This window comes from Sebastes umbrosus, chromosome 16 (assembly GCF_015220745.1).
Source record: "Sebastes umbrosus isolate fSebUmb1 chromosome 16, fSebUmb1.pri, whole genome shotgun sequence".
NCBI classification, from domain to species: Eukaryota; Metazoa; Chordata; class Actinopteri; order Perciformes; family Sebastidae; genus Sebastes; species Sebastes umbrosus.
In genome coordinates, this window is record NC_051284.1 from 6,446,313 (window position 1) to 6,472,129 (window position 25,817).

Sequence of the window (25,817 nt, forward strand, 5' to 3'; positions counted from 1 at the left end):
TTACGTTATTATTTAAACACAAACCATGGTCTTTTTTTCCAACCTTAACCAAGTGGTTTTGTTGCCGAAACCTATCCAATCGTTTCATGCTAAACCACGTTGCATTGTGCGTTTCTGCAAGCGTGATACAAGATTGATATGAAACATATTTTCGGTCCAGAAACGTCGACATTCAACGTATCCGTGGTTTGTAGAAAAATGGCGACTTTCTGGCGACTGTGTTGAAAGAACACAGATATCTTTTATAGTTTACTGCATCTTTCAACTGTAATTAATTAGAGGAAAACGACATTACCACGTAGCAAACAAAAACTTAATTAATATGATTAAAATGATTTACAGCGTAAGAGTTAGACAGATAATTATAGTGCTTGCTGAAGAGTAGCAGGTACCTTGAGGTAAAGAGAACTGTTGGAGAGATTGTCAGTGATACATTTTAAGTAATTACTTCTCAGCACGTTGGGGATAAAAACAAACCAGGCCGTGCGTCTGTCAGAACAGACGCACGGTATAGTTTCCACGTATAACGATGATACCCATATGCTATTTTCATCAGCAGCTACGGTGGATTTCCAGAACTGTGAGGAGCATTTGAATCGTGTACAAATGCATCTCAAATTATAAGTGGCAGGAAAGAACAACTCATCTTCCTTGCATTGTTTGAGTGAAGTTTGGTCTAGGTTTGTGTGTATGTGTGTGAATTTCACCAGGAGCTTTCACGCCTCCGAACTAATTAATCTAGCCCATAATAGACTGTATGCAAGTGGATTATTTTACTGATTGGAAGGTTCAGACACCAGCGGTTAATTAGCTTTAACGAGTTCGACTGACATCCACATCTCTCTTAACTCCCTAATTTAATTTTCAATCCTAATGTAATTACCACACGGACCCAATTATTGATCAGCTGCAGGTATGCTGACATTCAGGAGGAGGAGGGCTTTTATTAAAGACTATTTTTTTTTTTCCACTGGAGCCATGCGGACGTGCCAGCTGCTCCTGTCTCAGTCTGTCCACACTCTAATAAAAAAGTTACATGATGATGGGATACATATTGTGCGAGCAGACAGGGCATCCAGCAATGTGATGGGAACTAATTGGAGGCGACAGTGAGCTGATAGGCTGACATGATCCGGGTCACGGTGTCGCTGGGAATCTTCCGTCATTCACCACTGTCCAGCACTGTGTATTAAACAGAACAGGATTTGTGTGCTTGTTGTTTTACTATGTGCTTTGTGAAAAATGTGTTTGAGAAATAGTAGTTTTCATGCAGTTTAAAGTAAGATGCAAATATCTGAAATGCAGCCAACCAACCTTATTTGGTTATTTATCAGGGCTGTCTAAGTTAACGCGATTATAATGCGTTAACGCAAATTAGTTTTAATGCCACTAATTTCTTTAAAGCATTAACGCAATCAATCTTTCGGAGGTTGCAGCAGACTCAGTTTTAAAGCTAGAGTGAAGATACTGGCATCATATGAAACAAAAAAATAACTAAGGAATCCACTAGTACCAACCATGTCATACTAGCTTTAACTGATGATAATTTGTCAGGCTTGTGTCCACAACTTGTTTCTGCTGCCCCAAAGTGGCCAAAAATTGTGTTGTTACGTTAAGTTGTTATGTTACATTCCATTGTTATGATACGTTGTTATGTTACGTTCCGTTGTGACATTACGCTGTTACGTAACATTGTTGCATTACGTTGTTGCATTATGTTGTTGCATTACGTTGTTGCGTTACGTTATTACGTAACACTGTTATGTTACATTATGTTACATTATGTGACATTGTGATGTTACGATACGTTACGTTATGTTGTTATGTTACATTGTTACAATACATTGTTATGTTATGTTCTTATGTTATGTTCTTACATCACGTTGTTACGTTACATTGTTACATTATTATTTGAACACAAACCATGATTTTTTTTCCCACCAACCAAGGTGTTTGTGTTGCCTAAACTTAATCTATCATTTCACAACTTTAACCACGTGGCATTGTACGTTTCTGCAAGCATGATACGAGCCTGATATGAAACATATTTTTGGTTCAGAAACATCGACATTCAACGTATCCGTGTTTTGTAGAAACGTACAATGCCAAAATAATTTTCTGGCGACTGGGTTGAAAGAACGCAGATATCTCTTAAATACAAAAAGTACTGCATCCGTCAAGTGTAACTTTCTTCATTTAGGTTAAAATTATGTTTTTGTTATTTTCGTTTGGCTGTGCATGCACATATTTTTTATAGGGAACAGAATTTTTGGAGAAAGTTGATGTTGTATGGCTATAAATTCGGTCATAAATTACATGGATACCACAGATAGGTGGTAAAGGGTTGGCCAGGGACCTCACTTTACAGGTCTTGAGGTAATCTAACTGTTGATTAAAGCTGCTGACGAGTAGAAACATAGTTACCTTAGTGTGTCTTTATACCTGGCAGGAGGCAGGAAAAAATTAAGTCTGCTTCATCCATCCAAGTGTGCTATTTGCATGATAATAAACCCATAGAGATGATGTTAACTTGCTAGTCTTGTCCAATGAAGAAAATGTTTGTGACATATGTAAGCAATGCCTCAAAGTCAGATATAGTCCATGCATGATTAAAGCTGTTGGAAAAGCAGAAAATATATACATATTATATATATATATGTATATATATATATATATATATAATATATATAGTCAATAATTCTCTCAGCGTATCCCCAGGAAGGTGGTTATTAGTTTTCCCTCTCATCCTTCGACACATCTATCTCAATCAGCCGGCACACTATGGTCTATTGAATTGCGCGGCAGAAATAGATTTGCAAACTTTCATGAAGCAAGTTGGAGAATGGTGCGAGAGGAGGACGTCACCGTATGATTAACATGACAGGATTGGAGGTAGAGAGCAGATTGATGCAGCGCGCACTCTTTCCTACTGTTCATTAGCAATTTCTGAACCGTAGGCTCTTTGTGCTATTTGGAATAAGAGAGAAACACCATCAATCATTTTCAGACTGTTGGCTTTAGCCTGCAATGTGCAATTATTCTTTCTACCACTTGACTCAATTGTCTTCCTTGCCTGATCAGTTGGAAAGCCTTTTAGCTCAACCACTAAAGGATTTATGGAGAGGATTCGCATGCGTCTATGTAAAAAGGATCTGAAAAGTGTTCCACGGCAGCACGGCGGACCATTAAATATTTCCTCATTCGTCACTGCTAATTCAATGTAAATCAATTCGCCGGGGAAATACACGAGAGAGGAGCTCTTTGTGGAGAAGTGAAAGGGTTAAATCTACCACTTAGACCCATGTGATTCGAGTGAGATATCACAAACAAATGCTGCCAAACCTGTGAGTGAGGCATCTATTGTTCCGTCCAGCCGCTCAGAGTTGCCACTGAAGGCTCAAGTGGTGACTATATCTGCTATTGGCTCATTTAACAAGCAACAGACTCAGGGGAGCTAATTAAAGAGCAATCAGGTGAAGTCTTACGATTTTCTAATTGCCTCCCGTGGGTCTAAGGGCTATGAACTAAAAGAGGAGAGAGCGAAATAAAATTGGATTTATATACTGTATAAAGAGAGAGAATAAAAAAAGTACCTCGAGGAACATTCGGCAGTTTGACTGTAACAGTGTAAATGCGATGATAAGGAAATTTACAGCCAGTCTGAAATGTAATAATCTCACACTATAAATTGAATGTGCAATACCTAAATCACAGCAGCATTGAATTTCACTGACACAAATGAAATAAAGGAAACTTTTTGGAAGTTAGGTGAGAAGATAGGTATCACTTTCATGCCTATGTGATGCGACAGCAAGCAGCCAGTTAGCTCATGTTAGCAAAAATGAAGGCTACCAGCTGTTTCCAGCTGTCTTTATGCTAAGCTAAGCTAATTGGTTGATGGATGTAGCTTCCCATTTAGTGCACAGATATGAGTGAGGTATCAATGTCATTTAACTGTCAGCAAGAAAGCAAAGAGTATATTTCCCAAAATGTTGAACTATTGCTTTAAGATGTGGTTGTATTCAGGCAACCAAAAGGGATATCAAAGTTAACGTGATAACGCAAATTTGTTTTAACGTCACTAATTTCTTTAATGAATTAACGCAACTTGCAATTTTTAGGTTGTTGCGGGCTCATTTTTAAAGCTAGAGTGAAAATACTGGCTTCTGGATGTCATACTAGCTAGTCGCGAAGGACGCTAAATAACGCTCCAAACTTTCGCAAAAGTTTGGCGAGGAAAAACTTCCTTCAGCTTTAAAGAAAGATTGAAATCCTGGCATTGAAGTATGGTTAACGTATGCTAAGTGATGGGCAACAAAAAACATTTGGTTATGGTTAGGAAAAGATTGTCATCATGAATTCCTGTATGAGACAGAACATAAACCCTCTAGTGTTAAAGTCAAAAGCTTTGTAGTTCCCCTCCACACCATTACTTATGTCTGCAACATACGAACATCACGTTACTTCTTGCATTCCTTCAGCACGCACTGGGGCGGTTTGCAGCCTGAAGCGGTCGAGATGAGAGTCAGTACCTCCAAGTCTGAGACTATGGCTCTCTGCCAGAAAATGGTGGATTGCGCCATCCGGGTTGGGAGTGAGTCACTGCCCCAAGGGGAGGAGTTTAAGTATCTCCGATTCTTGTCCACGAGTGAGGGTAAAACGGAGCGGGAGATGGACAGGCTGCAATTATGTGGGTGTTGTACCGGATCATTGTGGTGAAAAGGGAGCTGAGCCGGAAGGCAAAGCTCTCGATTTACCAGTCCATCTACGTTCCAACCCTCATCTATGGTCATGAGCTTTGGGTAATGACCGAAAGAACGAGATCGTGGATACAAGTGACCAAAATTAGTTTTCTTCATAGGGTGGCTGGGCTCAGCCTTAGAGATAGGGTGAGGAGCTCAGACATCCGGAGTACAGCCGCTGCTCCTTCGCGTCGAAAGTGGCCAGCAGAAGTGGTTCGGACATCTGATCAGGATGCCTCCTGGACACCTCCCTTTGGAGGTAGATCCAGAACACGCTGGAGAGATTATATATCTCATTTGGCCTGGGAACGCTTCGGGGTCCCCCAGGAAGAGCTGGGAAAACGTTACTGGGGAGAGGGACGTCTGGAATTCCCTGCTAAAGATAGATGAATAGATAGATAGAGTTTAGATCAGTTCCCTTCAATGAACTTTGGGTAAAGATCTTTGACTCTGCATTTGAAATTACGTCAAACAAAAAAAACATCGACATTCTAGCTCACTAAAAGTGTTTGCAAGTTGTTTCTGTTGTAAATAATTCTGCCAAGAAGCTTACAATTGTAAGTCCTTGGACTTTATGCTAAAGTTTGGGGGTTTTTGTTGGTGGGTATCTATTTATTTTTCTTCCCAAACTGGCCTCTTGCACACCTGTTGGCTTGAAATGCAGAGCAGAGAAAAATATTTGTGCACAGAGGTGAGAGAAATGTAATAATGTTTTCAATCAGTGAGCGTGATTTCAGTCGCTGTGTCTGCTATTGGAGTGATTCTTAGCAAATGCATGCAGAGGGCTTCCTAGGGAGTAAAGTGCTTTGACTAAGTTATTGTGGAGAGGTTCTGACTCACTGCCATTTGTGTTTGGCTGTGAACTAGCTGTAAGTGTAAATACAAGGTAGATAAGTGCACTGTAGTGCTTTTGAATGTTGAGTGCAGAGATGGGCAAGGTGTTTATGGAATGTTAGGTGTTTCAGTTTTACCCAGCCATCGTGTCTGCTTCTTTATTTAACATCCAGTCAACAGCTGATTTACATATTGATTGATATATGCTGTTACTTTGAACCAAATTAATGATAAACTCAATACTTACATTGAGCATATACAGTAGATGCCCAGCAAAGTGTTGATTTCAGGACCAGGGCCAGTTGTGGAACCATATGCATATAAATTGACTTGTGATTGTTTATAAAGAAGGAAAGTGTTGCCCTATAAGAAAAGCTGATAACTGAAAAACAGACAATATTGTGTCCTGCAATCAACACTGGTTTTAAAGGCACAGTGAAGCGACTTTTAAAGCGACTTTACCATCTATAATGTGACGCATTTCTGGGTGAAACACAATAAGCTGTGTTTACGAGGGGGAACGAAATGTAATCCTTCAGATTTCATTGGATCGCTCAAGAGTGGCCGTGGCTTAGTGAACACGGAGCAGGCTGAACTAACATCTATTTGTGCTTTCCAGCTGATTGATCTCATTGTAATAAGAAGACTTTTTATTTGCTTATTCATGCAGCTGCCCATCTGTCATGTGTGCAAACACTATAGCCTATATCAGGGTGATCATTTTTTCAGACAACCTTAACTGTACCGCAAGTTCATGCAGACACAGGTATGCACTTATGCACACACCATGGGAGTTTTTATCAGGATGGGGGACCATTATTTCAGTGCTTGGCACATCTACCGAGAGCACCTTTCAACACCATGGACAGCGCCTCAGCAGATGAAAAATGATGTTTGGTCTCCCAATAGTTACTTGAAAACTGTATAATAACACTAGCAAACACAAACACAAGGATTGCATTGGTGTAATATAACATAATTACTGATTGTCAGATACCTTTTAAAAAAAAAAAACACATGGTATTTGCCAGTGTGCACAAGCGCAGGCTGCCGGCTAAATGGCCAACTATGACAAATTATCCGCCAGTTATCTTTTATATCGGCATTTGCATTGTGCGCATCCGAAAATGTATTCTGTGCACAATGCAGCATTCTCGTTGAGGGGTACTTTACGAAGTAATGACTGTCTTTTTCTTCAGCATGACAGCTTCAGCTAACCGTTAGCATACTAACCGAGGTTCTGTCAGAAAGAGTCGCAGGCGTCATAGCAACAGCCATGACAAGGACACATTGATTGATTAACACTAGGGCTGGGTATTGTTTAAAAAATGACGATGCCATTATCAATACCGGTACCCTTAAAGCGATACTTAAAGTTAGCTTAATCGTCGCCGCACTGCACAGTGCTCATACAGTGGTGGCGGGACCGCATGGTCGCGGAAGCCTCCGGTTCCCTCCCTGGTTAAAACTGTTAGCTCTCTCAGCACCGTTGTTTAGCGCTGTTAGCACCGTTAGCTGCTAGCCGCTCGCTCAGACATCTCTGTGTTCAGAGCCGTGTGCAGGCAGGAGGTCCCGGCTGTATGGGTTGTAACTGCTGTGGTCAACATATTCTCGTACAACGATTCGTATGATATCTGACGAAAAAGTTATTCCTGCTTTTTCGTTCGTTTTCCTACGAATGTCCAGCAACACGTGTCAATTTCCGTTCATTATTTGCATTTTCAAAAAAGACTTCCATCTTCACAGGAAACAACTTCCTCAGGTTTAGGGCAAGAAAGCTACTTAGTTAGGCTTAGGAAAAGATCGACTTGGTTAAGATTAGGCAACAAAACTACTTAGTTGCCTAATCTTTTAGGTTAGGTTAGGTTTAGGAGAAATCGTGGTTTGGCTTAAAATAACTCTCGAAGTGGCGTTACTTTAGTACGAAACTTACGTGACAAATAAATCAACGTTGACTTCTGGTTTCACACGGGACACGAAGACCGGTCTCAATCCCTAATTGACACACACAGAAAAAAAGTGTTGAATTCAGGTGCGTGGTGCATTGTTTGCTTTTATATTTGGTTAGGTAATTATGAGGGACAGAACATGATAAATGTTAAGTGCGGGACTCAGGACACCCAGCTTGAAACTGGTATAATCCAGGACAAATCGTGACGTCCGGTCACTGTACTATATATAGGCTACCTGCTGCAGAACATGGATAAAGACAGTGAGGGCAGACAGTGAGTCAGTGGCTAGCACGGTCACCTCACACCAATCTTCCATCTTCCTGCATGAAATTTTAATGTTCTGCCAAGTTCAATGTTGGTTTTTGTCTGGGCACTCCTTCTTTCCTGCTGCATATCGAAGAAGGGCAACCCAAGACAGAATTATACAAGCAACAAAAACTGAAATTGGCATGTTGTGCCTTTACAAATGGCTGGTTGGCAACCAAAATAATAAAGAACAGGTTTGATTTAATGTATAGTATATTGCTGCTTTAAACAGCCCAACAGAGGTGTGTGTTTGTACTCGTTTGCCTTAGGATGAACTGGCAAACTATCTACTGTAGGTGTTCCTTGCCTTTAGACACAGTTTCCCACCAATCATTTTCAGACTCAAGTACATAGAAGCCTCTGACTTTGATTAAGTTAGCGGCCCACTTTAAAACACCTCCGGTGCCCTGGCGTGTGCTGCAGCACTACAATATGTCCCCTGGCTGTGGCTATGAACCAGAGGAAAATAACAATGAAAACAGTTAAAGTGACAGAGGGGCACAGGTGTATCTGAGAGAACAGGTGCTGAGAAGGAAGGGAAGAAAGACAGAAAGAAAGAAAAAGAGGCCTATTTCTGTGTATTTCTACGGTTGGTTAGAGAGAAAGAGAGACTGCAGACTCCACTCCGCCGCTCATTTGTTTAGTCATCAGAGCTTTGTTGCTTTGCATGCACAATACACGCCAGTGTAATTTGATGAAACCCTCTTCGCTCTCATAAAATGAGTGTAAGCACTGCAGAATATTATCAGGAGAACATTCATTATTAGGCGCTGTCCGGGAATCTGAGCTCTGGGTATTGAGCGGTTACACGGTTGTTTTCTCAGACAATGCCTCTCAGCCATCCAGCCTCGACATCTCCCTTATCTCCCGCTGCTCTTATGGGCCAACTGCCACTGTCGATGATGCACACTCATTTGTTTTTCTCTATACCAGAAGATATTGTACACTGAGGCGCCAAAGGTGATGCTGATAGCCTGATCTGTCTGTGTCTTAGTTTTCTCCACACCTGTAAGCAGTGGAAATGGTAACATTTGCATAATGCATTTCTGCTTTTTTATGTGCTATCATCAACTGCTTTGGTATCCTTGAGCTTCTCCACTTTACTGCATTATTCCAGCTAAACCTTTGCCAAACAGCACTTTGACTCCCTTACTTCAGTCACGGGAGAGAATGATTATCATAAAAAACACACAAAAAAGCATGAAACATATGCAGTGAGTTCAGTTGTAGTGTCCAGCAGCGACACTCTGTCACCAACTCAAGCCCAACAGGCAACAACAGCTGCCAGTGTGTCAGTATGCTGACATAAAGGGACTGTTTGTAACTTCTTACACGTATAAATCAATCCGGGTCGGTGTCCCATGAACGTTCGTGTGTGGCTACACTGTTCAGACTCAGAATCCAACACAAACTACACGGAAACACCAAAACCCCAAAGTTGTATCTGGTGAAGCCCGTCTTGTAAACAGTATTGGCCGCGGTCGGAGGACGCGGGGGAGACCGTAGCTTTGGTCTCCAGGGCCGGAGTCTCTGCTGTACTCTGCTCCTCTGCCTGCTTGCCTTCACTCACACATTGTGCTCGTTCTCGCTCCACTCTCACGTTTATGCGCGCACACTACACACTGCAGAAGAGTTAGTTTAGCACTGAGAATATCTAGTGAATGTACAGTGGATGTTTGTGCAGAAATAAAAGCTTCAGCTCCTTCAGACCAACAGAGGTTTCCCGTGTCTTGTGAAGTGGCGGGGCTCCGCAGCGAGAAACGATATCGTCTCCAAGCAAAACTCCGATGTCTCCCCTGTTCCTTCTGACCGCAGTCAGAAGGCTGAGGCAGGAAAAGCCAACACTAGGATCAGCATTGATTCATGGATCAGCATAGATTCATGGAGAGACCTTCGTCTGGTCAGCTAACATTACTGCTAAGCAGGTGAAATATAGAGTGATATTGTGGTTTTAGCTGACGTGTGTCGCCTCACTGTGTTTAGTTTTTCCTCGCCAAAATTTAGCGTAAGTTTGGAGTGTTATTTAGCCTCCTTGGTGACTAGCTAGTATGACATCCAAAAGCCAGTATCTTCCCTCTAGCTTTAAAAATGAGCCCGTTGCATTAATTCGTTAAAGAAATTAGTGGCGTTAAAACAAATTTGCGTTATTGCGTTATTATCGCATTGACCTGGACCGCCCTACTAAATACTAGTTACAAAATACTACTTCTAAATATGTTGGCTGATTATAACCTCATCTTAAAGTAATAGTTGGACTTTTTGGGAAATACACTATTTGCTTTCTTACTGACAGATTACATTGATGATTCACTCATATCTGTGCACTAAATGTAAAGCTACATCCAGCAACTGATTAGCTTAGCTTATCTTAGCTTAGCATAAAGACAGTGGAAAACAGCTGGTAGCCTTTGAAAATGGCCATACCAGTCTTTCCTCTACAAAATTTAGTGCAAGTTTCTAGCGTTATTTGGCCTTCTTCGTGACAAGCTATGATGCGTCAAATGCTTTAAAGAAGTTAGTGACAGTAAAACAAATGTGCGTTATTATCGCGTTAACTTTGACAGCCCTGGTTCCCACACATCACATATGCAGTTCATAGTGATAAATCATGGCAGATTTACCATAGAAATTCGTAGTAATTTTACAATTATTATTACAATACAAAGCTACGTGATACCAATTTCTTGAATACACTACGAAAAAATAATGTCACAATATGATATCATAGTATGCAGTAATACTATTCACTATAGCATGATATACGTATGAAGATGTTAATTCAGTACTATACTATGGATTAGACAAAAAAACTCAATTTTGTATAACACATAATGATATAACACTATATGATATGCTTGCAAGCCTTGCTGCAAAGTCACCCTAAGATGAGTTTGCATTGCATTCCCTTCTCCATCTTTACACAGGCTTTGATGCCGACAAAGACCGAGGCCACCAGGGAGGCTGCACCACCTGCCTCACTGTGTGTTTCCTTCCCTCTCCACTCAGCTCAGACCCTCCCCTCCATCACCAACCCAGCAAGACCTTTATCCTGCATGCATGCTATGGAAATTCATAAATGGCCCCACTGAGGGGTTACGTGTGTTTAACAAATAATATGATCCGGCTGTTTTACTGGTGCAGCCCCATGCTACTGCAATACAAGATGACACTGTATGTGATATGACTACAGCGAGTACGTGTGAGTAAAGGGTACAGTAGCACGTGATTCAATATCACATGGTGTGCCAGATTCAAAGGGTTAAAGTTCTAATACGAAAAAATGGACAACTCCCAGACCAGACAATGCCATGGCAGCAACCTGTAAATCACAACATAGCTACGCCCTAAAGCATACCCTGCTTTATGGTCTATTTTTTATGAACTCTAAATGGGACGATAATTTACTAAATGAACATCATGCTGTATTGAAGAAGACTTGAAACCATCGATTGATACCATAAACTCATGTTTACAATGTTTACTGAGGTAATAAATCAAGTGAGAAGTAGGGTCATTTTCTCATAGACTTCTATACAATCAGACTTCTTTTTGCAACCAGAGGAGGCGCCCCCTGCTGGCTGTTAGAAAGAATGCAAGTTTAAGGCACCACCGCCTTGGTTTCACTTTTCAGAACCGGAGTTTGCCGCTCGTGTATGTTCACAAATTTATTATACATATTCCCTTTTGTTATGTGCCGTGATGTTCTGTGTTTTTGCTCTCCCATGGGCCTCTCCAGGTGCCACATTCCCCCCGTATAGCAGCTGCAGCGTATGCAGCTGTTTCCAATCACTTATCAGGGCCTGGGGAATAAAAGAGAGAGGGAGCTACGAACGGTGCCAGTGGGCCAGCAGACGTGTTTGTATGAAAATTTCACTGTGGATTGCAGCTACCGATCTGTTTTTGTTTGGGGGTTATTTAATAAATTCCATATATTTTTTGCCTATCCTTCGGTTTTCCTTGATTATTTCCCCTCGGTTTAATTTCATCGTTACTCCCCTTATCCCCTGGAGTCTTTCGGGGAATGTAACCTCTTGTGTCACAAAGAGCTCACCTCCATTATGTGTATAATTAGACTGAATTCCACCACATGTTATGAATAATGACTAACAGACAGAAAAGAGAAAATTGTACAAAAAAATTCCACAGGATACCGGGGGGGGAAGGAGGGGGGGGGGGGGGGTCTCACACTTTTTAATGAATTCAATGGACCACCAACGTACACGGTTTACAATACAACAGACCTCAGTTTGAACTGCTTTATATTGATCAGGGAAAATAATCACATGTAGCCGTATGACCTATCTGTTACCAGGGTTACCAAATGATTTAGGGGCGGTCGTGGCTCAGATGTAAAGCGGGTTGCCCACCAATAAGAGGGTTGGTAGTTCGATACCCGGCTCCTCTAGTCCACATGTCGAAGTGTCCTTGGGCAAGACAGTTAATACCAAAATGCTCCTGAAGGCTGTGCCATCGGTGTGTGAATGAGTATTTAGATTAGATCCTGATGGGCAGGTTGGCACTTTGCATGGCAGCCTCTGCCATCAGTGTAGATGGATTTATAAGTAGTTTAGGTTTAGAATTCTTGCTAAAATCAAATATACTATCTATAGCTATTCACATAACTACTCACATAACTTCACATACTAACTATACTAAATATATATCATAATTAGGGCTGCCAAAGTTAACACGTTAACGTAAATTTGTTATAATGCCACTAATTTCTTTAACATAACTTGCGATTATTAGGGTGCAGCGGGTTCAGTTTTAAAGCTAGAGTGAAGATACTGTATCACATGGAACTAGAAAACCTAATGTTTTCGCAAAAATGGTTAAATAACGATCCAAAGTTACGACAAATTTTGGCGAGGAAAAACTGGTATAGCCATTTTCAAAGGGGTCCTTTGACCTCTAACCTCAAGATATCTGAATGAAAATGGGTTTTATGGGTACCCACGAGTCTCCCCTTTACAGACATGCCCATTTTATGATAAGTCAGCACACTGACAGTTGCTGTAACTGTAACTGCAGTTTGCATGTTATGATTTGAGCATATTTTTTTATGCTAAAAGCAGTACCTGTGAGGGTTTCTGGACAATACTTGTCATTGTTTTGTGTTGTTAATTGATTTCCAGTAATAAATGTATACATACATTTGCATAAAGCCAGCATATTTGCCCACTCCCATGTTGATAAGAATGTTAAATACTTGACAAATCTCCCTTTAAGGTACATTTCGAACAGATGCCAAGAATGTATGCCAACTGAGGGTTTCTGGACAATATTTGTCATTGTTTTCTGTTGTTAAGTGATTTCCAATAACAAATATAAACTGCACCAGAGTCCACTTGGAGACTTTCAGACCAGCCTAGATAAATGGCAAAAATAAACGTTTTAACTGCACCAAACAGGTTAAATTTGAAAGCACCCTTAGAAACATTACTACACTGCAACGCCTGTACCAGTGCACAAGCCTTCTCTATCATAGTTAGGACTGATCTGTAATGATGTGGATTGTATTTACTGGGTCATTTGTCTTCATATAGGGCTAACTCATATAATGTGCCTTATGTTCTGATTTAACAAAATCAGAAAAAAAAAAAGATTTCACTTCAGTTTATTCTCCACGCCGTCTTTGTAGGTGGTTTTATATTTGAAGATTTCTTTTCAAGTAGCAAGTTCAGGCTTCTTGTTATCCACATGTGAGTTAAGTTTAGTGGAGTCGGGAAGTAAAGGTCACAGTGTAATTTAATACCAATTGGCTGTAACAGGCCTTTCATTTCAATATTCTACATAAAAGAATAGTGTGCACTTAGACTTTGTAACTGTGGCAGCTCACAACAAAATGCCGTGCATTTCATTTCAGAAAGTATGAATACATACCGCCGTTCTATTGAAAAATAGCTGTTGGACAAATTGTCGGAGATGTGAAAGAGAAAAATAAAAACACAGGTAGCAAAGAAAGAGTCAACACAATCTAATACATGTATTTTCTTCCTCTGTATTTTGATCAAATAAAATGTGAGAAAACCACATTTGTCTGAACTTTTAAACACCATTTGATTCACCTCTATTCACACTAGACGAGCACGGTACTAGTTTGATACGCCTAAGCCTGGCCTCACTTAATTTCATTTAAGAATAACAAAAATAAACACTGATTCTTATGTATCTCTTTGCTTCCCCCATGTATGAGTGTTGATGACCTCTTTATATACAGTAGAACCACTGCAAATCCCTCATACGTGCACCGAGCATGAAGAATCAAGCAGCTCCAAGTGGAAGGTTATTAGTAATATGTCGGAACCTAATAGGCATGAAGATGCAGTCATTACATTGGCTCTTCATATATGTGAAGCTATTACTGTTACCACAGGCCACTGACTATTAACCTGTCTCGTCTGATTAAGTGCAGCTATGAAAGAAGGAGAGAGACAAATGGTTTGGGCGTGATGCGCATTATAGTAATACAGTAGTGCAGAGTCCATTGCCAATCAGAGTTATTGTATCTACCCTGTTTTAGGTCTCTTGAAGTAATTGAAGACTGAACGCAGGCCCTTGTGGAAAAAGAGTTTCTAAAGCTGTTGTGATGTTGCACCCCTGCATCGTGTGATAGATGGATCATTTAAAGTGTTATGTTTGGTGTGAGAATGGGCAAAGATCAGGTTGAATATAAAAACCTGACTGGTCTATGCAATTCTACTTCAGCCATTCGACCAGTGTTTTAGTCAAGACCACCAAAATCAAGAGACCGGGTCATGTCCACCTGATAGGGTGACCATATCCCAACAAACCAAATATGGGACAATGTGGGACACGTTACCAAGACTGAGAGGTAGTCTACTATTTTGATATAAAGTCTTTCTAACTTAAATAATAAACATTTCTATTCTGCGCCTTACTGTACCTTGTAACATTTCTATGCTTTGCCAGAATGCATCCATAGATCGGCACATCTCTTTCTGAGCCGCACGTTTCTTGTGAGATTCACATGAATTGTGTCGCTTCATGTCATATTCCTCCTGTGTGAAATTGAAAAATAACTGGCAAATTTCACAAAGAACTCGCCTTCCATCAGCCTATAATGTTATGTTCTGGTTTAACAAAGCGTGGTCTCAAAAGCAGACACACAACGATAGTCTTTAAAGGTGTAACAAAAGATAATTTATTATAAATATTAAAGGTACAGTAGACAGGTCTGGGGGGTCCTGGAAGTCCGACGTAGCAGTAGTAATGTCTTATAAGGGGATCAAGGAGTCGAGGGGCACGGGGAAGGGGTGTCCAGGGATCCTCCAGATGGTAAATCGAATCCATTTGTGATCCGAGAGGTGGAATGGCGTCTGAGAGTGAGCAGGCAGGTAAGTTACCAAGGGAATGGATCTGAAGCGAGGAGGGACGGCATGGAAGCCTAGGGGCCCTATTTTAACCATTATATGCTATTTTAGCATATAATTATTGAATAATGTTTATAATAAAGTAATTTTCAATAAATTTTGAGGTAAATATTGGGGTAATTTGGCAGTAATTCCAAATAAATTTCAAATAGGTTACTTGCTAATTATTACCTAATTACAATGACATTTGCTGACCTGTAAAATGAAGTGTTACCACGGCCACACTTAGGTTTAGGCAGCAAAACCACTTACCACTTCAGAGGGGTACCCCGTGTGCTGGATGGATGTACACCCTGCCGCGCCACCACATCGACCTAACCACACTGATCCAAAACAGCTAAGGATTAGACACCGCAACCCACCAACTACTTTATAACCTAGACCGCTGCAGCGGAGAAGAAGGGTGCCCTAGCCACCTCAGATAGTACACAACTGATGTAGGTAAAGCCATGGTCTAACTCTGCAGAGGTCAAAAACAAACAGTAATTGGCCATCAGCGATTGCTGAAAAGTAAAAAGGGATGTCAGGCAGCGCTGCATGCCACCTTATGTGCTGTAGTGACGCAAAACACACAAAACAAAGACTGGTCTCGAACACCAGTCTCCTGGTTGAAAGTCCTGTGTTTGTTGGACCCTCCCTCCATAAGCAGTCTTTCTCACTTTTTATTTCTCCATCACTAGCTCTGAGCATAGCATTTTCACACGGATGCGTTTACATTGCAGTCAATACAGACTACATGGCGTACACATGACACGCCAAAAGCAAGATTGTGTCATTCTTATGCCTTTTCGTGCGACCGGGCTGGAGTCCCACATTGCATGAAAACACTTACAATAAAATGTTGAAAATGCAAACCATAGGCACTCCTAAAATAGATCTCAAAGATACACATTTCCATAAGAACACCCACAGAAAACAATTGAAGATTCCTCTTTATTCACCTCTTAATTGACATATATACTGTATATGTGTGTGTATGTGTAAGTGAACCATGATAAATATCTTCATAAAATAATCAGAGGGCATTGCAGAGGTGAATTTCATGTGTGGAATTTTTTAATTTTGAGCAATCACAGTAATGATGTGAACAAATAAATCAAACAATGCACAGGTAATTTAGTGAAACCCCTTCAGTTGTGGCCTTGGCAGGTCTTCAAATAAAACCCAGAGTCCTTCTTGAGACAAGACCGATTAAAAATGTGGTCAATTCCAAGACCCAGACCTTCAAAAAGTGCTCTTGAAACCGGTCTCAGTCTTGAGTACTACAACACTGCATTCCATTAAACTGTTATTGGAGCTCTGTCATTTGATCCATTGAGTTTTGACTTTGCACTCATTCCTTGTGTTTACTGTATATTTACCCTTTCTACATCATGGTTCTACTTTAAAGATGACATACAGTCATATATATCACCATATTCAAAGTTCCAATCAGAGGTCAATCTGTGCAGTATTGCATTTCACTGAAAGGTACCTCTTCATTCTGAACTCATCATGCCAAGAATCTGTCAGAAAGGTTTTGGCTGTGTTATTTCAGTATAAGTAATAGATCTTTAACCTTTGGAAGAGGCCTGCTCTCTGTGCCTTTCATGGAGTACATTGCAGGAGATTCTAAAGACAGAACTGTGTGCTTGTGCTTCCTTTGGCTGTGTCCAAAATCAATCTCTATTACTATTGTGTGCACTACATTTACCCATTTGCCCTCATTGAAGACAGCCAAGTAGCTGCAGGTGGTAAACAGAGGTCCAGAATCAAGTCTTAGCCCCTATTATCACTTGGCCCAAGGTGTTACAACAAGTGGACAGCTCTAAGTACAGGTGTGAATGCACCCAAGACGCATTGAGGACGCATTTAGATTGTGATCCCTCAGACCACATTCGTAGGTGGTCGGTGACCATGACGTTTCCTCTTAACTTCACAAAGTGGTTTTCGTTCCCAAACCTTAGTCAGTGGCTTTGTTGCCCCCCGCTCATACTGCACGTTAATACAGGCGTGTAATATTCAGGTCTCTGCGAGGTGAAAAACGTGACACTGACACGCTATCCTCTGGTGGACAGGCGGGTCTATTACACGCTTTGGCGTGATACCAGGTTGGTATTATACATTATACAAAGCATGAGCTTTGGCAGCATTCATTCAAAATCAGGCAATGCGGCACATTCCCACGGAGGTTTGCGGAGGTGTGGGTATGTTTATTTGTGCTTTAGAACGTAACCGCCATGAAACAACACAAAGAGAATAATGTTTTATATCTCTAATTCACTGCTTCGTTCTCACCAACGCCGCTCCCTCTCTTCATTCACTCTATAGCTCGCTCGACCACTGCTGCTCACTCTCTCTCGGCTTGTTGAGTCGGGAAGGAGGGGCCAACTTTGAATGCTGTGTGTTCGCAAACAGCAACCAAACAAAGTAACATACCTTTAATGCCAGGTGTGAACAGGGCCTTAGTCTCTGCGGCATTACACTGCTTGACTTTGGCAATTTCATCATTGTTTCTATCTTTAAAAAGTAAATAAATATCAAACTAAATAGATTTTCTCCTGCTTTACTATTTACATGTTCCATTGCATCCAGAGTCTAAGGACATAAAGATGTGTCTCCGATATAGATAGGAAACCAACAAAGCACACTGAAAATGTAATCCATCAAGACTGAATGGGCAATTTCTCCATAATAACAGACAAAAACTTTCTCATCTTTATTTGTACTTTCAGCATTTTGCAATCCGGAACACAAATTGCAACAGCAGGGAATTTTTCTGTAAAATTGTACTTTTACTGTCTGTGAGTGAAATATATTGAAATGTCATTATTAAATAATTCAGTACTTCAGTTCCATGCCTTCTTTTTATGTTAATTCCTTTGGTTGATGGATCTTGTCTGGAATGTTGGAGATGGTACTCAGAGCTCAGGGTTTGGCATTTGGGATGATAATTCTATCTTCTGTCTCTTAGTATTAAGTAGCTCTTCTTGCTGAATAGGAAAGCATTTGAGGTCATTTATGAATGATGCAGTTCAGTGGAGTTTCAGAAGGCTGGACGGCGCGATATAACTGAGCTATGATACGGCAAAGAGGCGAATAAACTGCTGTTAATCTGACCTCCATCTCTGGTCTCAAACGCATCAATTTGAAGAGCAGCTTTTGCAGACACACATGGTCAAGTTGACTCACTTTGTGTAAACCTAAACTCAACAGTATTTCAACAGAGGAGACAGGGATGCTGGAGGCATGTATGATTCTGCAAGAACGTGAGGCCCTCTAAGGTTAGGGGATATAGCGCATTGGTATCATGTGTCTGTATAACAGCAAGATGTCAATGTAGGTCACGGATGTTAGAGAGTAAACACTCAGTTAAAATGAATTCTGCGCACATAGAAAGATAAATCAATTGATATGAAAGCCTGAAATTTAATTTAAAATTGTTTTTGCGAGCTTCATTCGGCCTAATCACATTGTTTTAATTTGGTAAACCAATCAAAAAGCTAAAATGATCCACTAACATCCATTAAGTCTATGACAGCACACCACAAAAATACATGAAATCTGCACTGCCTTCAATACCACAGTTAAAAAGATGCTATGTGAAGAGATAATTGTAGTCCCTGCAAATAGAAAACCCTCCTTGACCAAGAGTTTTTTTTTTTTGTCCTTTGCGCTCCTATTAGATTTGACAGGAACAATTGCCAGCGAACTGGTCTGTTCTGAGAAGTAACGTCCTTAAAAAAGTTCAGGGGTGAGTTCAAAGTACTGTCTCTCACACTTTGATCAAATTGGACTTCCCTGCATTTTATTTGGTCAAGACAATTTCTTTCTTCCATACCATCTGCCATCTCATGCCACTGTTGTTCCATAAGTGATTGGACACTGGGGGGGTGAATTCACAAAAGGATTGCGTGGCTATTGCTGCCGCTAAACCTGCACAAATAAGACAAAAAGAAACCGTGTAATTCTCAAAGCACCCCAAGCCAAGCCAAGCCAAGCAAATAGCGTCTCGGTGCTCCAATGCTATATTTAAATTAGGTAATATGCCAGCCCGTTCGCACAAAAAGGTGTATAAATGCCACGATAACGCGCAAGGCATTTAGTGTGCAATAAGTACGCCTTTCTTGATTTCCGCGTGTCTTTTGTACGCCATGTATCCTGTACTGACTGCAATGTAAATGCATCTGCATATAAATGCTACGGTAAGAGTTTGTGACGTGGTATAAAAAGTGAGAAAGACCACTTATGGTGGGCGGGTGTTGAGGTGGATGGGTCCAACAAACACTGGACTTTTAACCAGGAGACCCGTGTTCGAGACAGTTGTTGACCGGTGTTTTGTTTTTTAAGTTACGTTAGTGACGTTTGTCATGTCAGTTGTCACATGTTTTTTATTGATGTTTGTGACATGTTTTCTGTAGTTGTGTTACGTTGTTTCCGTACATATTTTACTTAGTTTACTTATTTTAAGCCAGATCATGATGTTTTCTCTTAACCTAGCTAAGTGGTTTTCTTGCCTGAACCTAAGTTAGTGGTTTTCTTGCCTAAACATAACCACGGACGTCTGCATGGTGTTCAAATGACATGTCAAAAGGCTAAAATGTGTACTCATGATATGGAAAATGTCCGTGTAATATCGTGGCATTTATAAGCCTTCCTGTGAGACCAGGTTGAATATGCAAAGATTTGGCACAAAATTGGGCCCTTTCCATGCATATAAATGAGCCTCATTGCAAAAACAGTCCGATTCACAAAGATTGGCACTAATAGCCGCACGCAGTTACAGTGAAATTATTAGCGTCTTCAGAGAGTTGGTGGTAAGTGAAGGGCTGACACGTCCAGACTTTACAGTGATCATGGCATCTTCTTTTACACTCTGAGGGTGTGCGTTTGAAAACACCAACAGCACTGACAGACTGAGATATTGAATCCCAAATATGTTTTTTTGCTGTCACGTTTAAATTTCTTGCCTGAAGTTTTGATGAATGCCTCTGCAACTCGTCGGTCGGGACCAGTAGGTCACTGTCTGAAAATGTAATTTTTGACTGGACCACAGAGGGCCCGCCCTACAAAAATCAAAAGACAGTCACTGAGTGACTGAGTGATGAAGTTACACAGTTAAACTGAATGCGAATAAGCCCGTCCAGTGCGGCGCGTCTGACTCACAGAACCAAGCTGTAAAACAAGGCGATCTAGTGTGACGGTCGCTTGCCACTCAGCGGGCTGGTTGGGGTTAATTATCTCTGAGGAGAAGCAGCTGTGGAGCCTAATAGTCCCTGATGAGGATCAGGTGGTTGAAGCCTATATCTACTCCTGGTTTCAGTGCTCAGGTGCTGACTCATTGTCTCTTTGTCAGAGCTAGTGAGAGTGCTGTCCTGTTTTTGCTCTATCTGTATAGGGTTGTGTGAATCTGCAGAAGTACCATGTGAACATATCTGTGGGATTTAGCTTCTTCTTAGAGCTGGAGTCTCTTGGAGTGGGTTAGGTCTGTGTGGCCTGCCTTCGCTGGTTCTCCTCATTTATGTTCTAGTCAGCTGCTCGGCAGCAGTTTTTTAGTCTTATCAGGATATATTGAGTTTAGGAAACCTTCCTTTTAGGCCTGTTTTCATTTGGTGTTTCCCCTTTCACTTTAAATCGCTTCCCTTTAACCTTCGGGATTAACTTTTAGATTCCCCTGGTCCGCAATTGCGTCCCTCTCCCCGTTCCCCTGACATCTAGTTCTAAAATGAAACGAGATCCAGCAGTGGCATAGCCTGTTTCTGCTTAAAATGGTTTAGGAGTAGATTTAGGTAGATTGTTTAGGTGGAATAAGCAGAAAACAAGGGACCAATCAGGTGCATTCCACGACTGGGTATGTCACCGCTTGAACAGCCAGTTGAGTGGAGCGGCGTGTCCTCTAGTGTCCTTGCCAGACCTGGTGGACATATACTGCTGGATTTAAGATTACAGACATGACCACTGACGATTTGTGTAACAATTTAGCCATAAAATCACAGACTAACCATACACGGTCCAGCCATATACTCGGTTTTGATCAAGTCTTGTTTTTTTTCTCTCTGCCATTGTTCTGCCTACTTTGTCACATGGACAATTGCAAAAAAAAGGGCAAATTGCACTCAGCTGTGAAACTTTATGGGCGTGTTTGCACTGTGATATCATTAGCACAATATCTTTTGTGAATTGGACCTTGAGACAGGGAAGATAGCAGTTGCAAATGATATGCAATTCATGATGCTATGAGCAGCAGCTTAACATAATTGTGATTGGCCCCGGTGCAATTTCTTTTCTTGGGCCCTCGCCCCAAACACAAGTGCACGTTCGTGCACACACACTCCTCTACACACAGAACGACTCCAGACAATTGCAAAGCAGACAGTTGCTATGCCACCATGGAGAGGCTCATCATGCAACTCCCATCCTGCAAACCAGCCTTAGATCAGCACCACGGACAGCAGCCAGAGGTAACGTTAATTTAACAGCCTGCGCTGGACTCAGCAGCCAAATGTTATCACAGACACAGATTACAGTAGATGCACATTTTTCAGCATATGTAACATAACAATTACAGTGCTATAGATTTAAATCCCTGATCCCACTCCATAATAACAAAAAAGAACCATTGCTCACCCATTAGAAGTTTATCCTACAGGCCTTGTACAAAGTCATTAACAACACTGCTTAAGAACCATGTCCTTTTTTATTAGAATGTTCTGGCCGTGAGTGAAGCAGCAAAACGTAGCACATCGTTTGGAGCTGAACTTTTGTCAGACGCCCAGCTGTTTCTATTCATTCTCGTCGCTCGCCTTGAAATTGCTTCAATGGACCAGGAGTGGCTGATTGGTGAAGTTGAGATGAGGAGAGGAGGTATCGTATAGATAACTTCTCATTTCATTTCACTATAAAAACCTTAATAAGGTTGCAGCTGGCTGGAGGGAGATCGCCAGAGAGCTGAAAGCTTCCTACTGCTGTTGGCTATATTGTATATCATTTCCAGTAAATATCACAATATTAAACGTGTGTTTTCTGTTTAAAAACATAGGAATATAAGTGGTTACGTCTCCAGTCTGATCTCGAGTGCACAGCTGATACGTAGCCTACGTGGTTTGTTTACATGACGCAACAGAACATATCCATGCATATAACAGATTTATTGTGGACATGGTGTAGGAAGGTGATTTTTGGGCCCCTGACAGCTTCTGGGCCCCGGTGGCGTCAATCCATTCTTTGTGAATTTCTTTGGGTGGCAATAAGCTGTATATGCTTGTGTAAAAAAATAATAATAATAATGTGCTGCTTTTAGCTCCTTATACTTCAGGTTTTTGGGCCTTGAAAAAAGGTTCCCAAGTTTGAAAGTTCTGACAGTTTCCCAAATCAATTTATCTGAAGATGACTAATGGAAAGTGTCAACATAGTTAATGAGGAAAGAATGCCGACCTTAATACATTTTTGAGATGCAACCGTGATAACAAATGATTCTCTGCAGCCCGTCCTCGGAGTCTGTGACAGACCGCAAAAACGCTGACCTGAGACCTGCGTGAAAGAAATAATCACCAGGTGCACCGAAGCAATATCTCTTGATTTATTGAAGTATTGATTTTGTTACTCAATTTTAAAACGGGGTCGTGGTGACATCTGGGGTAGCAGATGAAAGATAAATGTTATAAAAACAGACATACCAGCAGAAAACCACGATTTACTCATTGCGTCTGTGTTGTGTGAAGCCAATATGAAGTAAAGAGGTCAGCATGCAGTGCATGGTCATGCTAACACAGCACTCATTTATCATACTAAACCCTCTGCGGTACTCAGATCAAGTTATGGCATCTCTGAAAAATAAAGAATAGCTTTATGGAGAGTTTCATCAAGCGTGTAAACGCAATGTTCTTCAAATCCCACTTCAAAGAAGTCGCTTAGGATTATTTACTTCAATGTACTGATGAATAATTGATGTAACAGTTCCTTCCATCTGTTGTGTGTCCAGAGTGGAATAAAATGATATTTATGCTTGTTTATTCTGCGTCTAAATCGTGCCGACTGTGTAATATTTTTTCATATTACTTCTTGTTGATGTTGTTCCGTTGCTGGCAACAGGCCTAGTCGCTCTGTATTCACCGCAAATACAGTAGTAAACAGTGCATTTAGAAGAATTTCATTGTGATTTACTAAGACCATTAAAATGTTCCATTAGTGTACTCCAAAGCATAAAGGAGCTTATGCAGGGTAATGACTGTATAAACTAGTGAAAGCCTGCACTTAATGAAAAATAGATACATTTCTGTGAATACAAAAGCATATTCGGCGCATATGGCAACCTAGCGGCAGAGGGTGGCGTAATTGTTTTTCCATGCTCAATAAACTACCTGGCTTTTTTCCCGTTAAAGTGCACATTATTAGCTGGTGCACTGCGAGCAATTATGTTGTGTCTGCTCTGCTCTTCGGAGGTCCACGCTGGGGCGATAATGCCTCCCCGAAGGATGACATGCGGTGGTGAACGGAGTTTTTAAAAAACAATCAAGAGCGAGGCTTTGGAAATGGCTGCAGCTAAATTGTTTTTTAACTGTCCACCTGGATCTCTTGGAAGGGATCAATAATCATATATAAGTGTGTTATTATATCTGATGGGAGATTGGGGAGATTGCTGTGGTCAGCAATGCTGAAAAAGTGTGAAGTTTCTCTACTAAAGCAGCTTTTCATGGATGACCGCGTCAGCAGGTCAGCCAATTATTAGTGATGTTACTAATTGATGCCTGTATTGCATGTACAGTTGTGAAGTAGAGCAGTTGACATCCAATATGGCAGAGATTTTTGCATTACGAATCACTTCTCTGTGATGACGAGTTTAGACAAGTCTATTGTGGAAGTTTGATTGTCAGCTGTTAGGCTCACTGCATACAGTATGCCTTCATTGTTTTATTGTGTGATTGTGGTAGGGAACGCAGTACTAGGCTGCGGTCAAAAAGTCAAACAATTGCGTCCTAATGTCTTTTCCTAACCACTTTTCCTTGACCTCTATGGAAAAAGTCATGAAGTCAAGGAATGATGTGAGAGAAAATTCATTAAAGGACTAAGGAAAAGACAACCGTGGTGTTAAGAGAATCTGACTGCACTTACACTAGGCTCTGTAATTATGATGGAACGGCGACAGGTGTCGTGGTTCTGCCGTGGTGAAACTACAATGTTCCGAAGATTGACTACAAAAGGCATTGCTTCCCCCCGTACGTTTTTAAATAGCTCTTTCAGTGACAGGCTGCTTCACCTACAGCGTGAAAGAGAGATACTGCAGGTCCTTCTGCTGCTGGAACACTTTACATCAACATATAATAAAGGGTTATCTGACTTAACGTGGACAACTGGGGAAAAATATCACTTCAACTAAAATTTAAAAAAAAAGAATAACCTAGAGTCTACCACAAAGTTAATATGATGAATATTGAGTTATTTTTGGAGTTATGGCGAAGGAGTAGAACCATTAAATGTATATTTCTTCCTACTCCCTTTTGGACGTAATATTATTTTTTTTATTTTTTTATTTTTTATTTTAAGTGAAGAAGTTATTGCTACTGGGGTATTACCCAATTCCAGGAAGCATAGTTGAGTGCATTCTCATTTTACCTTTGGTGTTGGAAGTGGAGGTCACATGACTGCTTGACTAGGGAGAACACTCTCTGGAAGCAGTAACAGGTGTGCTAATTGGGCAGCTGACAGGTGTATTGAGTGCCCAGAGTTCATTCACTGTTTGCACTTCGATTGAGGAGGTTCTCTTCCTTCTTCCTTCCCTTCCAGGAGGGCCTTTGTTCTTTGTTCACGAGTGTGTTGAAAGCATTTATTGTCTTTTCTCTTCAGTCAGATTAAGGTGCATTTGACTGGTTTCCTTTCTACAATTGAAAGAAAGTAGGCATACAGATTAAAGTGTATCACATTCTCTTGAATAAAGTCATACAGAAGTCAACAGAGACAATCTTGCGATGGGATCACACCAGCTGCGACGCCAAATCCAACTGGGGGTGTAATGTCAAGGGCCAATGGCCCCTTCCCCACTTCCTACTCCTCTACTTTCAGCACCCTTGCTCGGACCACACCTATCTGTGAACACACCTGTAAAGTTTCGTAACTACATCTTGCACTAGGGATGCACCGATTTTACTTTTTCAGTCTCAATACCGATAGCAATACCTGTGCTTTGGGTATCGGCCGATACCAAGTACCAATCTGATACCAGTGTTTAGTCAATAAGCTGTATGCCTCACTGTGTGGAAGTAACTGGGATCATTCTTTTATGTATAAGGCAACATCAGGCTTGACTTAAACATTGCTTTCTTAACTTTGTAAAACAAAATGTGACCAATAATAAACATATGTAAATATATTTAATTGTTCTTTATTATTAAAATAGCAAATCGCACACCAGCAACTTGGTAAAAAAATCATAAAAAATTAACAGGAATTACAATTGGAGTGTAAACCTTTTTTTAATACAAATTGGTCAAAACTTAAACAGGAATTAAAATTACAGTATATAATGTATATAGTATATCAACATAAAATTGAATTGGATAGATTGGCTCTATTGTCACTGATATCTGATCCAGCTATATGAATCAGTATCGGCC

General features: G+C 40.8%; 1 long non-coding RNA gene across 1 annotated transcript; it reads right to left on the minus strand.

The window, feature by feature from the left end:
* Window positions 1-4,171: 4,171 nt before the first annotated feature.
* LOC119474949 lies at window positions 4,172-12,789 on the minus strand. Its single transcript, XR_005203688.1, has 3 exons — window positions 12,712-12,789; window positions 11,121-11,122; window positions 4,172-4,242 (listed from the first exon to the last, which is right to left on the minus strand). It is a non-coding gene; the product is annotated as an uncharacterized LOC119474949 (long non-coding RNA).
* Window positions 12,790-25,817: the final 13,028 nt, after the last annotated feature.